Consider the following 16269-nt stretch of genomic DNA (forward strand, 5'->3'; position numbering starts at 1 on the left):
ATGAATGATGTCTTCACATTCTCGTCGGTTGCATAAATCGTATAAAATCGGTATTTCACTTTTATGTGGTATATGTAATTGAGTTGCAGCAGTTCGCCTCATAATCGGAACATCATTGAAATTGTGCTTGTATTATTTTCATCATTGAAGTAGTTGTTTTCGTTGAAAGTGTAATCCAGGCTGCTGCTGCTTCACACGAAAATGTGATCAATAGTAGAGTAGCCCGATCTGAAGCCCTCCTGAACATATGTACATACATATGTAAATTTATAAGCTCTCTATTTAGTGTTTACCAAAAATATGTTTTAAAACAAAATTTAAAATGATTTTCGAAAAAAAAACAAGTAAATCTAGATTTTTTGACAAATAAAATAGCATTTAAATTTTGACAAATAAAATGCTTATTTTGCAGGTACATTTTTAAGTCTTAAAGTATAGGAAATATTTTTAAACAGACTTTTTGGAAGAAATAAGGAAGTTCTAGGAACGCAGTTGTGCATTTTATTTCTTTCAAAATTGGTTTTCTATTGAATACAAAAGATCTAAAAAGTTCTTAAAAATTAAAAAAATCTACTTTTGAATGCTCTAGAACTGAGATTTAAACACGGATTTCAATAATACAAATGTCCCAAAAAATCAAGCGACACTTTGGTTAAAGGGATAACTACCCTTATTATGTAGACACAGTGTGAGCACTAGGGAAGGGAGAGAGGGGTTGAAAAGAGGTATCGGTGCACATTGGTTTTAAATTCCTGAATATTGCAATAGCTGGGAAAGACAGAGTGTGGCAAGGCATTCCACATTCGCATAGTACGGCTAAAGAACGAATCTCTGTACTTGACAGTACGACCGAAGTTAGGCTCGAGAGTATATTGATGAGCATTCCTAGAAGCCCGGATATTACGGTTGAACCGTTTAAGGGGAGGAATACAGCTGGCTATTTCTCTAGAGCATAAACCATTAAAATAACGGTAAAAGAGGGTGAGACAAGAAACATTTCGACGATGTTCAAGTGACGTAAATGATCTTAAGATGGTAATATCACCAATCAATCTAAATGCTCTACGTTCAATACTATCCAAAAGGCTTAAGTAAGTTGCGGGAGCACCAGCCCAGAGATGGGAGTTATACTCAAGCTTTGGACTTATATAAGTCTTGTAAATAACAGCCCGATAAGATGGGGAGAAAAACATTTTGCATCGCCTTAGAAAGCCCAAACATCTTGCAGCATTTTTGACAACATCGCGTATGTGATCGTTCCACAAAAGGTAGTTGGTGATACACATACCGAAAATATTGAGATGTTCAGTTTCCTCGATGCAAGTACCATGTATGGATCATGGCAAGGGGGGTATACTTCGCTTTAACGATACAAGACAGCATTGCGTTTTCGAAGCATTAAATTCCACGCGGTTTCTTATTCCCCATTGCACAATACTGTTTAGGTTGGAATTTAATGAGCTTATCATATTTTGTCGTTGCAGTTCCACATCCAACAAAGAGGGGTGTGAATCTGAAAACGAATATGAAAAGCTAAGAGTACTATCGTCAGCGAAACAATGTATTGGATTAGTTGTTGCAGACAGGAGATCATTAATAAAAATGAGAAAGAGTGTTTGAGATAAAACAGAGCCCTGAGGCACACCAGCATTTATTTGGTGGTTTTCAGACTTGAATCCATCTAATACAACTGGTATTGAACGATTCGAAAGGTAATTACTAATCCAATGAAGCAGGGATTCATGAAAACCGAAAGCACGCATTTCCGATAAGAGAGCCTGATGCCAGACCCTATCAAGTGCTTTTGAAATATCAAGTGCAAAAATCTTACTTTCTCCAAAACTATGTAAAGATTTGTTCCACTGTTTGGTGAGATGAAACTGAGGTCACCAGTGGACCTATTGCTACGAAATCCGTATTGTCAGTCATTAAGAAGCTTTCGATCTTCGAGATATTTCTTGAGCTGATAATTAATCAGCGTTTGCATGAACTTGGAAAGGAGGGACGTAAGTGCAATCGGTCGGTAATTAGAGGGTGAGGAATAGGCTGGACAAATGCAGTTTTCCATCCGCTCGGAACGAGACCTGAGGAGTAGGACAGATAAAAAGGCTTACGCAGTGGTTTTGCCAGCGATGAAGAACACCTCTTCAGAACAATAGCGGGGATACCATCCGGACCAGCAGATTTATGTATGTTAAGGTCTTTTAGGACTCTCGCTACAGTACGAGTGCGAAAAAGGATTAGCCCCAAGAATCATTAACTCGCTCAAGTACAGGAGGAGTCATAACACTCACTGGCAGCGTTGAATTAAATAGTTAGACCATACCGTGCTGGACAACAGTGTTCTAAAATAATTTGATAACTAAAGTTGTAATTTTAGCAATTATTCAATTTTGTTAGCCTCCTTTACAAAACATTATAAAGAACATTTTTAAGCGGGTAGTAAAAACTCATCCAAGTTTTTTTAGTCGATTTGTAAAGCAATCCGAGAAAAAAAGTGGCCGTATCCAGGACGTTCCAGGAAAAACTGCACGTCTGGCAACTTACACAAATAATAAGGGGTATTTTTAAGCTTGATGTACCTTACCAGACCAGTATAGGTAACTCCCCATTTTAATCAATTTCGTTAAGAATATGAATGTGAGTATATAAAACTTAAGCCTATGCTTTTATGGAGAACTAGAACCAGTGTGAGCTTACCTTATTCCTTATTGTGAATTTTGGGTTTATTCATACAAAACTGACAGTAACAAATGTAAGTAATTTAAGACCGTCCTAGAAGGGATTATTCGGCTAATTTGGAAATAAAAAGGGAGGTGATTTTCTATAAAATTTAAAAAAAACAGCAATTTCTTATTATGGGTGGGGCATGAGTGCAGTGTGATTCCTTTCCATTCCCTTCCGTGCTTCTCTTTTGTTTTATTCGAAATAGAAAGGCTGGCACGGCACCATCAACAAAGCATCCCTCAAAAACCTCTTTTTAGAGTATGTAGGTCCAGGAGTTCATGTCTTACTAACTTCACAAATATTGAAACAGATATTCTTCTTCTGCTTTTGATTCAAGCCAAGTTCCATAGTTTGTTGAACCCTGTATAATAGTCGTAACATAATTTTTCCAGAGCTATAAGTTTGACATAATAGTTTCCGTCATGTTCGGTGTTGCCAAATTAACAAATAACCGACCAATCGTACCTCTAACCATACATTTTAAAAGAAAAACTGTAACTGTAAGTCCTAGGCACACTTTTTAATATTTTACAGTAGGTTTGTGTCTCAAAACGTACAACACAGAAATATCTCTAATGGCTGGACGTAGTGTACATACGTTACGTACCATCTTTAATCAAAAACATAACTATCAGGCGCTAAGCTTAAATCGCGTACTTTTTTTTCTATTTCGTGCTATTGCACCAAATGAACGCAATCTATTAGGCTAACAAAGAAATAAGCAACCACATTAATCTGACAGTAAATTCTTAGCTAAATTCCTTAACTCGGCGATGAACGCGACGCGACCTTAACCGGGCAAATATAATAATTTAGTTGTGTTTAAAAAATGAAACAAAAACTTTCCGCGAATATTGTGGGCGTTTAACACTTTCCCACAAGAAAACTATTAGGTTCTCAGTAAAAACAGAAAGGGTTTCGATAAACTAAATTTATCCAAACCATAAAAAGAACGAAAACTGTTTTTTTTGTATCATCAAAAAGAAGGCACGCCAGCATAGCACAGCACAGCACCACAGCACTGCTGTCTGTGGCAGCAGCGCCAGCGGCGGTGTTTCCTTTAGTTTAGTTTTGTATTTTTTCTGAGTAAGTAGGTAGGTATTCACCGTAACCGGTCCGTGACCATCTCAAAAATCAATCTTGTCCAGATAGATATAGAAACAGAAAGAGGGAGAGAGCACTCACTCTGTGGATTGTAGTGGTCTGTCTCTGTGATTTCGAAATGCCCTGATAGCAGAAGGCTGTTATGTTATACAGTAGCTCTTACTCAGTCGGTGGTACACTTTATCCCCATAATCCCTTATTTAAATTCTTGTTCTCCTGATATATAAAATCAATTGTGGGCCGAAGCTGACCGGTCACGCCTTGGCTCCCCACAAAAAACTTACACAACACAGCTGCAGTACCAGAGGAAAAAAATCTCTATACTTATGGACACACTCCGGCGTGGTGCTGGTCAATTTTTTAATGACCAATGGAAATTTCAAGCAAACCAATATTATCGTGCAAAAAATAAAGTTTCGCGACAACAGGAAATGCACAATCCAAAAACATAATTTGGTGGGCCAAAATTAAAATTTATTTTTTGGTGACATTCAAAAAATGTTAATAACCCCCGAAAAAAGCTTAAACACCTAGTGAGCCAACAAGGCGCTCATAAAACATCGTCAGGTACAAAGAATTACCAAAATATTTTTATCAGCTCATGCTCACCAAAATTTTATTTTGGTAGCCCCACCTTTTTTCAAACGGTTTCCCCAAAAATTCAACCCAAAAATTAATACAAAGTAAAACAACAACAAACAAACTCTCACCATCACCGTCGTCACCGCATGCCCATGCTCAAGCCAAAGCCCATGATAACGAGAACGAAAACGAGACACTCCTCGATCTGATTTCTCATTTAAATTATATGTATGTACCCATGTTATGATTATGCGGCCGGCGCCGCCGTATCAGAAGCAGTATACCTTCACCTAATTTATCGAATCCCATACGAGTCTGGGCGACCTTCAGTTGTGAGATTTTGCTAAAATTTGTCCCTGACTGAGTTATAAAAGTCCGCGAAATTGACACAAAAATCCTTGAATCTCAAGGAAATGTCCTTCATTTGGCCATGAACAGATAAAAGACCAATTCAATGACACGGTCAAGGAGAAAATACAACCTTCGTTTAACCCCTCACACGAGGCCACGCTCTACGCTACAAATTCCAACAACAACAAGAATACAAAACAATTTGTATTCAAACATATTTGGTATCCAACAATGAATCAACTCACTAAAATTTAAATTTGAAATAAAACAATCCAAGCGGGGCCGGACCTTCTTAAAAAAGATGAGAGCCTGGTTGAAATGTTGCTGTTGTTTGGTTTTTTGTTGTGCACCAGCATTCATTTCAAAGTGACTGCTAAAATAGCGATAACGAGCAGTGTAGCTAGCAGTCAGTGTATTGTCAAAAATGTTTTTTGACACACGGTATGGCGGCGATGGTTTTGAGGGCTTCTCGGGCAAAGCACTTCCTACAAAATGTACATTGCATAGCGAGAGAAAAAGCTGCGAAATGTTGCTGCTAAAGGTGGGTCATTGTTAAATGACAGCGCCGAAGAGTACAGGCGTTCAGAAATTATAGCAAATAAATAAAACAATAAACACATTCAATATACGTAGCCCAACCAGAATGTCGATGACGATGGCAACACGACCAGTCACGAGTCACGACTAACGTCGTCGACATAAGCGGCATAAGAACTATTACTGCAAGGCAACAGCATGACTTGATTGAAAATAGCGGAAACAGCTGTAGCTTTACGTATACCTCTTAATTTAACTGATTGCCTGGTATTTTCAGAGAGTGACAGCGAACATTTGAGATCGTAAACTCCGACGACATGACAAGTCGACAGACCACAAACAAAATGGCTTGCCGTTTTTTTCGTAATAAATGACAGGGGACCAAAATTATTGCAAAATTAAAAAAGTTTTTAGTTATTCAAATCAAATAATAATATTCTGGTGTGAAATAGCATTTTTTGTATAGGTTCTCCTAGTGTACTTAGAAGAACTAAAGCCATTGTAAATGTACATTGCACATATTTAAAGGCTTTTAAAATGTCCCTCCACTTAACACTTTAGTAATGAACAATAGCATTTATGTACATGATCATTTACATAGCTATGTTTAAAAAAAATGGAAACCTAACTTTACATTGTGTACATATGTATAATACATACCTCACTGCTTTGGTGCTGAACATCTTAGACTTTTAGGGTAAAGATGGCAAATTAAAAAGCTAGGGAAATGTCCTATTAACAGCACACCTTTATCATTTTTTTACCGTGAGAATTAAACTAAGCTCAATGTAAAAATGACATTTTGATTGGACATGTTAATTGTGGTTTTTAAAACCCCAATTTTTAAAACTAAGTCTTTATGATGAATTATTTAATTATTTTAGATTAAGTTTGGAATGTTTATGTTTATTTTGATATGGCTATGAAGGGAATTATTCTGGGTAAAATAAATCAATTTATTTTTGATCTAGATCTGTCAAAACACAAATGTACCCTGCTGTAAATTCCATGCAACACAATGAATTTATTTATTTTTAATTTAATTTCAAATCTGCAGATTTTGATTTTTTGACAGATTGCACAGATATTAACATAATTTTTAAAAGATCTTTAGCTAGGAGTTTGACAACTCTTCCGTTCTCGTTAACACGTAAATGAAGTTAAGCTAATACAAATGACAAAAAAAAATTCAATCGTGTTCCACGGAAAAAAAATCAAAGTTTGAAGGATATCTGAATCAAGCCATGGGAACGCCCATAATCAAACAATTAAGTTCTAGAAACTGCATCCAAAATTAAAAGCTTGTTCTACCAAGTAGAGGTAGGTACATACATAAAACAAATAGAATATACCTACGCCTAAATAGATATCTTTTCAACATAAAACTTCTCATTCGAAAAGACTAGTAAATGTCATTTGAATTTTTATTTTTCTACTGTTTTGCACATCTATCAAGACAGACACAAATTATATCCTCACAAGTAATATATTAATATTTGTTATAGTGTTCAATTTGAAGACAGAACAGTTATTCTTAATTTTTGATAATTTCATTTGACACATTGTGCAGTAAATTGTCTTATGATGTTTATATTTGATAACTTGGGAGAAAAAATACGAACAAAACATTTCAAACAGATCAGAGAGTTCTAACTTCTATTCTAAAGGTTGTTTCATTTGGCTAGTTTATAATTCTTAAATCTCACAGAATTCTGTATTCTCAAAAAAGTAATCAAAATTTGTTTTAAACAATAATTTCTCACATTTTTATAATAATTTCAACAGATTTCTTATAATTTTTCGATTTCTCAAAAAAAAGAGATGCAAGGCTAATTTGATTGCTAGGTGAGAATGAACAGAGATGAATTTTATTTTCCTGATCTGTCAACTCTTAGAAATAGAAACTATGGCCAATTAAAAATTAAATTCATTTATTATTGACATTTTAATTGGGTGATTAAACATAAAATAAAATAAGAATTAAAATCCATTTAGAAGAAGAAACTTCATTTTGTGCATTTCAAAAATTAGTAGGCTTCTAGATGACCAATCGAAAACGCCATCATTATACTTTCTTCATCCAATAATATATAAGAGGGTTGGTTCTTTCAAATTGTATTTATGTAATTTCTTTAAAAGGTTATCATCTGTGGAAGATTTTCTCATTTACCATGCGGTATGATTTTTTGGAATGTATTTGCTCATGCGGCTCAAGTTATCCATTGTCTGCTGTGGCCCGTTCTTCATTTCCCGATGGATAAGGAACATAATTTGTGTCGTAAAATTTACATTCCAAAAAATCTTATAATTTGTTTGTATTTTATCGCTAACCTTCATAATCACCAACAAAAAGAAAACTTAAACTTATAATGTTGTTTAAAAAAATGGCGTGGCGTACTCCTTACCACAAACATTATTTTTTAATTCCTTATCTGCTATCCTATCCTTTATAGGTCAGTTCATTATCTGTATTAAAACAACCAAAGGAAAAGACAAGAACAAACTCATCTTATATCCGCCCAATCCAGCCATATGTTCAGAATGAAATTCAAGATGCAAACATCTTATAACGTCTGAGTGCCTAGTAGAACGATAGTGACGGAAAGAAACAGGTTGATTTTTTACTGTCTGCTGACCTCGTCATCCCACTAAAAAACCATACCGGCTGTCTTATTGGCAGTGACAGCTGCTGACAAGAACCACATTCACATAGTATCTTGCCAAGAAGTGTCATGACTCAACATTCATGAGCATCACGTCATAAAACACAGTAATTAGGTAAACAAAAAAGTAAGTAAGTACAAATTATTCTTATCGTACTGTAATTTTCGTACACATTGTCTGTCCTTGATGATGAATGTTGAAATAAAGTGTTGCCGACTTTCAAAAGAGTAAAATGTTTACTAGAATTTTTTTTTCAAATTTCATACTAATGTAATATTTTACATATGAAGCCATAATTGTATTCCGGAGAAAAAAATAAACATACATTTTTTAAAATTTAATACAAATTTGTGGATTTCATTGACAGAAAGCTCAAGGAAATAGAAGTAGTTAAAGATCGAAATAAAATTAAAACTTTCGTTAAGAAAGGTATTTAAAAACCAACTTTTGTTGTTCGTTTAAAGATCAAACTATGAGCTTATGTCAAAACCCAACCAAAATTTCTTTTATGTTAGAAAAAGAACTTGACATAACCTATCCATACTTGTAAGAAATTCGAATAGTTAACACAATGCAAATGTTTTCGAGTAGCTTCAGGCACGAGAATCAAAATCTCATGTAGATATTAGTTCATTGTTCATTTTTACTATAATTTTGACTTCTGCATTTTTCGATTTTCCTATAATACAGAGTTCGAGTTTTTCTGTATTTGTCTCTTTTCTCTCTATATAAACATGAATATGAATTCTGTACTAACTATCCCTTGTTTTGCAGAAATCAAATGCATATAAACGGTGATTTTTTAAGAGATTGAGAACTTTTAAAAAAAAAAAACGCATAAAATTTGCAAAATCTCATCGATTCTTTATTTAAAACGTTAGATTGGTCCATGACATTTACTTTTTGAAGATAATTTCATTTAAATGTTGACCGCGGCTGCGTCTTAGGTGGTCCATTCGGAAAGTCCAATTTTGGGTAACTTTTTCGAGCATTTCGGCCGGAATAGCCCGAATTTCTTCGGAAATGTTGTCTTCCAAAGCTGGAATAGTTGCTGGCTTATTTGTGTAGACTTTAGACTTGACGTAGCCCCACAAAAAATAGTCTAAAGGCGTCAAATCGCATGATCTTGGTGGCCAACTTACCGGTCCATTCCTTGAGATGAATTGTTCTCCGAAGTTTTCCCTCAAAATGGCCATAGAATCGCGAGCTGTGTGGCATGTGGCGCCATCTTGTTGAAACCACATGTCAACCAAGTTCAGTTCTTCCTTTTTTGGCAAAAAAAAGTTTGTTAGCATTGAACGATAGCGATCGCCATTCACCGTAACGTTGCGTCCAACAGCATCTTTGAAAAAATACGGTCCAATGATTCCAACAGCGTACAAACCACACCAAACAGTGCATTTTTCGGGATGCATGGGCAGTTCTTGAACGGCTTCTGGTTGCTCTTCACTCCAAATGCGGCAATTTTGCTTATTTACGTAGCCCTTAAACCAGAAATGAGCCTCATCGCTGAACAAAATTTGTCGATAAAAAAGCGGATTTTCTGCCAACTGATTTTGGTAATAAAATTCAATGATTTGCAAGCGTTGCTCGTTAGTAAGTCTATTCATGATGAAATGTCAAAGCATACTGAGCATCTTTCTCTTTGACACCATGTCTGAAATTCCGCGTGATCTGTCAAATACTAATGCATGAAAATCCTAACCTCAAAAAAATCACCCTTTACATACATGTAAATCCACCATAATTTCATTTCACTTATGTTGCTATCTGTCAAACAAATATTGGATTTGCTTGTGCTAACTAAGCTAAGAAATCTTCATCACCGTCTACACTCTCCATTCTATAGAGCCTGACAATCTGCACTTTCAGTTACTCAGCTATACAACTCCAAATCTATTACAGAGGCCGTTGAATGGATTTTTTCAGCACCACTTCCAGAATGGAAATCAAGCTTCCTCAGCTTTCTGGTGAATTGTTCGGATTGACAAATTTAAGTACAAACTGACAGGTGGAAATTTTATCTCAAACCATTTTTTCGCACAGGCATCTATTTTCTTTCGCACAAATGAAAATTCCACTGGTCTGCAAGGTTTACTTCCTGACAATAAATTTGCACTTTTCCAAAGGGTGTTGATGGTCCTTATTTAAATCCGGCTTCAAAATTAATGTATGACATCAGGTTCTTGAGATATTAGTTTTTTTTTCAATAAAATCGATGATAGTTTTCCAAATCTATTATCTTTTTCTTCAACAATTCAAAACAATTTTCAATTCACAAAATTTTTACAAAAATCTAAAAGAAACGCTAAACCATTGATGCTTAAAAAGTTTTCAAAAGGAAGAGGCTTTACGCTTTGAAAGTAAGTTTTGTTCTTGTAAATAATTTGTCAGCTTCATAAATCTTTTTAATCAAGTTTTTCAAATACATATGTATATTAAAAAATATTGTTTTTTAAAAGTCCAGAATGTTTTTCTCAAAATAATGAAAGCATGAAATGCAATGTTTTCTCAAAATTTCACATAGAGCCAAATAAAGACTCATGACTCATGAGAAAAGTCCGTCTTTGGTTGTTTTTAGCCTTTTTTAAAGGGGCATTTTTAAAAAACCTGCTGTGATAGAAAAATTTAAAGGCGAGATTCCAATTTAATACATACATCTTAAGCAGTATTCAGTATTCATATGAACGCGACCAACGAACGACGAATGAATTACAAAATGTTAGTTTATATACGTTTGAAGATATACATATTTCCACACAAATTCTTAACAAAACGATAGCAATATAGTTTCTATATGATTTATGATGCATTCTTATACATTCCAATATTATATTTAAATAAATTTGAGAAAACAAATTAATTCGTCGGGAAAAAATTGTTGTTGGTACGAACTGTCAAGTTTTATTCGCGTTTCACATTATCCACACTCGCAACGAATACAATAATCGCCCGTACTTAACCTAAAAAAGTCATTCTTGTTTCGGTGGTGCATGGTGTTCGGCTATGTATGTATATGTAAAGAACTTTTCTGGATATTTTTCCAGCAGTCTTATTAAGGAAACATATTTTCCTCCAATTTTCCGATTTGCATTAAATGGATGCACATGAAATCTTTTTCTTGTTTTGTTTATTAACAAGGAAACCAATGACTTTTTTAATCAAACATAGCTTCGACCGCATTTTCTCAATCGTTTGTTTTCAAAACAAAACAAAAAAAAGAGGGTGGGATGCGACCCACACTGATAACTTCCCATTCCGTCTGTCGATTTGTCTTGCTTAAAAGTTTGTCTATATGTACTCGTTTCAGTTTTTACCAAATTTGCGTACTATTTTTTGTAGATTTTATTTTTTATGAAAAAACGGACTGTTGGATTTTTATATAAAAATTACTGAATATCGAAAACAATATTTTCTGTGAAATAAAATAAGTATGATGCCAATATTTCAAATTTTTGAAAAGCTATTTGAGTCGAAAGTAAATTTTTACCAAGTTTTAGTATTGTTTTTTTTTAGAGTTTTATTTTTTGTAAAAAAAAACTTTCAATTCGATTTTTTTTCGAAATTTTATCGAATGTTGAAAACAATATTTCTTATAAGATAAAATTAGTTTGAAGCCAATATTTCAAATTTTTGAAAAGATATTTGAGTCGAAAATCAATTTTTACCAACTTTTATAAATTTTTTTTTTAGCTTTTTATTTTTTTATAAAAAAACTGTCAATTCGATTTTTCTCAAAATGTTACTGAATGTTAAAAACAATATTTCTTATAAGATAAAATAAGATTGAAGCACAAATTTTTAGTTTTTGAAAAGATATTTGAATCGATATTCAATTTTTACCAATTTTGAGTAATGTTTTTTTTTATTTTTATTTTTTATAAAAAAAAAAAACTGTAAATTTGATTTTTCTCAAAATTGTACCAGTGTCAAAAACATTATTCTTCGTTGCACAAATTTGTTTTGAAGATGAAATCATATTTTAGTCCAAAAATTTTGGAGGTGTCAAATTTTTTTTTTCAGCTTTTTCGATTTATAAGAAAACCCGTTAAATGGATTTTTTCCAAAAAATATACTTGTTTGATATCACATTACAGTTTATTATATAAAATTTAATTCAAGTCTCTAGCGTTTTTGCTTCGTAAGATATTTAGGGTTAACCAAAATTTTCACCTTTTTTTCAAACTGCTACGGTAAAAAAACCACCCACGCAATTGTCTTGAGAGCCCTTTCTGCATCTTTCTGCCTTATTATCTGTATAACAAAATTTATTTGAAATCGATATCTCTTCTGGTTCTTAAGCTATGGAGGACGAAAAAAACGTCGCGAACGTACGGACGTACGAACGTTCGTACACACGCACGCACAGTCATCTTTCTAAAAATCTGTTATTTCGACGCTAGGGACCTTGAAACGTCGTGGCCCATTACAATAACTTCCTATGAGAAGTTAATAATGATAAACACAAAAATTCAAACTTCATTCGCGACGAATTAAAAACTTTCATGTGAAAGAAATGTCAAAATCGACGAATATTCGTTCATTCGTTGGTCGTGATAATGTGAATAGTGCTTTAATCCTTTTTTGTATTGCTTTTTTTGTGTGACAGAACATTTTGTCGACCAATGTCGGTAATGTAACTAAATTAAATTAAAGTTGGGACTTAATTCTGATCCATTCATTATCGTCTTTGAAGTCAGTTCAGCAACATGCAGGGAGTAATTTTGGGATTAGGATTAATTTCAGATCAATTTGTCTAATCTGATTTTGGGACATATTTAAACAATATTTACACGTTTTAACTGTACCAGGCATACAAAAAATATACTTCATATTTTAATTACTACGGATGAAAAACCAACGAAATCAAAATCTATACACAATGGCAACATTGATTCGAGTGCCTTAAATCAATATGTAATCAAAAATTCATTATGTTTTATTTGTATTTAATATTAACATAGGTATGGAAGTATTGTTGCGATTGAAATATAAATAATAATAATACAAACCTAAATATACGTATCATCGAATACATACAAAAAAAAAACTAATAATTGTATTTCTATAAATGCTGATCGCCTGGTATTTAGTGTCATATTTCGCACAGACGTTGTTCTTCAATCTTGAGGTTTTTTGGATTCCGATTGGAAATGCCACCAACTCCAACTCAACCAATGAACTTCCTCGCATACTCATCGTGTCATCTCTATTCTTTGCGATTCACTCTGAAGAAGTGCATGCAGGCAAAAAAAGACAGATGAAAATTTTATTCTCGTTCGATTCCAGTTGGTAGCAGTCGACCAAGCGAAAACAGGCAATCAGCCGTTTAAATAGCAAAACCTGCATCACAATTGGAAGATTTTTCGGTTTGTTTGCTTGTCGCGCTGTGTCTGTGTGCCGTGACTCGTGAGCTGTGAGAGTCGAACATCATTTCGAAGCTCGTAGCGTAGGTTGTTCCTATATTAATAATTTTTGTATAACATTTTTTAATGTTAAAAAGAGAAGAAAAACAAAACAGTGCTTAACAAGTGCTATAAGTTTGCTTGCTGGGCTTTTCTCGCTTCTTGTTGTATTGGCAACCATACCACTTGATGAATTCAAAGCAAGGCAATGCACAAAATGTTGGAAAACTGAAGTGAGTCCACCGACGCGTCGCGTCTCCGTTCAAGTATTGTATGGTTGGTTTGATTGGTTGATCAGTATGTTCAGTGAGTAGAAGTGTTGTTGTGGTGGCAACGGAAGATTTCTGGGAAAGCAAGGATCCAGCCCGCACCACGAGTCCACGACACGACCACACGACCATTCTGCCTGAGTTGAGAGATGGCAGGCAGATGATGGGAAACATGTCGGTGAAACGCGCACAAGCGAAATGTTCAACGTTCAACCGTCGAGCACGTCTAATGTTCCACATTGTATTGGGCTAGCAGAATTTTTAGCAAGCAATGTCTGATTGAAGTGTCTTCTCTCAAAATATCCGCGATAATTTCAACTCCTGGAAAGGTTTTATTCAACTTAGCGGGGTTGGTTTGGCTTTGGTTGTCGCTATTCGCTGTGCCTGCGCTGCACTGGTTGATATGAAGTTTCTTGTCTCATTCTGACCCTAGAGAACCAAGTGTTTTTTCCTGTGTTTAGATAGCAGAGCCGCAGAAGGTAGAAAAGATTGTTTTGTTTGAATAGGTATCCGGGAAGGGGCAGACACGACCAGACGTTGGTAGTGTAGGTAGACAGATGTACCTCCGACACACAATATTTCATTCTTTCTTTCTTACTTTCCGACAAACATGGTTACCAGGATGACATAACAAATAATAGTTAACTAGAGCAGGTCTGTGGCATTAGATTTCCTAGGAAAATTCAATAGAATAATATTAGATACATAAACTACAATGGCGCACAGGCATCAGATGGGCAAGTTTGAAATCAGGGGTTGAGCGTTGAGGTTGAGGTTTGTATTATTATTGGAGAGAGAGAGAAAGAGAGAAAAGAACAGGTTTTAGCTACGTTAACTATTGATGAGCTCGATGATGATGATGACGATTCATGAGTTTATAGCTTCTTGATGACTTTTATTGTTAGTTTTTATGAGTGCTTTGAATGAGTGCTATGTGCCCGCCCGGCATCAAGTAGGTAGATATCACAATCATAGATAGATAGAGGATTATCTCTTATGGCTCTCTTAATTTGGGGTTCAGGGCAATTTGTTTGTTTGGCTTTTGAATAAGTTCATTAAGCAGCCTAGGGGAACTCTGCTTAGTGGATGATTAAACTGAATTTAATCGTTTGCGACTAGGCGCTCAGATATGGTCACACGCAACGAATTATTCTATAGAGAGTGGAGGATTAACTTTAAAGAAGATGTGCACAAAAGTACCTATTTACACTGCACAATTTTTTGAACGTTTGATTGTATGAAGCGGTGGTGGTTGATGTTGATGATGGGTATATTGGTTTTATAGTAGACTTGCTATCATTTTATTGTTATGGCTGTGCGGTGAGTATTTTGTTGGGATTATAAATGCTTATAGAAAGTGACTGGGATGTGTTTTTTATACTAAGTCGACAATTTAGACGCAGAAAATTATGAAGTTTCATTGGAGTTGGTACAAGCATCGGTGGTTCAGTGGTAGAATGCTCGCCTGCCACGCGGGCGGCCCGGGTTCGATTCCCGGCCGATGCAAACTTTTTTGTTTTAATTTGAGAAAAATGTAATTGGTAGGCCACTAGGTTCTTTTTGTCCTTTGACACTAAAACTATAACCAAGGTTGATCCAGACTTTTATGGCTGAAACAGAAACACGCTTCAGCTTCGGCTTCGATCTGACGTTTACGAGTTCAGCCATAGGAATTGAATGCATGCTATCACAATGGAGCTTCGGCCTCAAGTTCCGTTTGACAATCGTAAGGAAAAGAACGTAATGTGACTCCAAAGGGAAGCTCTAGTTCAATTATCTGAATATTTGCTTTGTCTGACTCTGACAGCTCAACAGCTGTACAAAAATGTCAAGAAACAAAATATTTGCTCTTTGGAGGGATGGAATAATAGAACTGTCATTCAAAGCAACCTGCATGCTATCACAATGGAGCTTCGGCCTCAAGTTCCGTTTGACAATCGTAAGGAAAAGAACGTACTGTGACTCCAAAGGGAAGCTCTAGTTCAATTATCTGAATATTTGCTTTGTCTGACTCTGACAGCTCAACAGCTGTACAAAAATGTCAAGAAACAAAATATTTGCTCTTTGAAGGGATGGAATAATAGAACTGTCATTCAAAGCAACCTCGAAGCAAGGCCACCGATCCGCAGACGAAGCCGAAGCGTGTTTGTGATTCAGCCATTAGTCATCAAAAACTTACCAAAAACTCCAATTTTGGTACATAAGTGCCTGCAAATTTTATTAAATGCATTGCGAAGTTAGCTCAAGAACTTTTATGACTTTTATTTGAGCTAAATAAAGTGAATCAGTCAATACCTTAAAAGCTTAACAGTGACAGTTATTTTTTACTTACGACAGAAAGGAACTACATACAGTTGTGTTCATAAAAATAGCAGTGCTGGTCAAATTTTATAAAATTGTCAATTATTTAAATAACAGAAATTCTTACAAAAAAAATTAACATGTCACTTGCATCTAACGGTCTTTCGTTTTCATATTATGGCTGAAGCACAAACACGCTTCAGCTTCGGCTTAGCCTGACGTTTACGAGTTCAGCCATAGGAATTTAATGCATGCTATCACAATGGAGGCAATGGAGCTTCGACCTCACGTTTCGTTTGACAATCGTAAGGAAAAGAACGTAATGTAAC

At 35.0% G+C, this 16269-nt stretch overlaps 1 non-coding gene across 1 annotated transcript; it reads left to right on the plus strand.

Annotated features, from left to right (window-relative positions):
• Positions 1-15074: 15074 nt before the first annotated feature.
• Trnag-gcc (transfer RNA glycine (anticodon GCC)) lies at positions 15075-15145 on the plus strand. Its single transcript has one exon. It is a non-coding gene; the product is annotated as a tRNA-Gly (tRNA).
• The last annotated feature ends 1124 nt before the right edge of the window (positions 15146-16269 follow it).

The sequence above is a fragment of the Eupeodes corollae genome, chromosome 3, assembly GCF_945859685.1.
Source record: "Eupeodes corollae chromosome 3, idEupCoro1.1, whole genome shotgun sequence".
Taxonomy (NCBI): domain Eukaryota; kingdom Metazoa; phylum Arthropoda; class Insecta; order Diptera; family Syrphidae; genus Eupeodes; species Eupeodes corollae.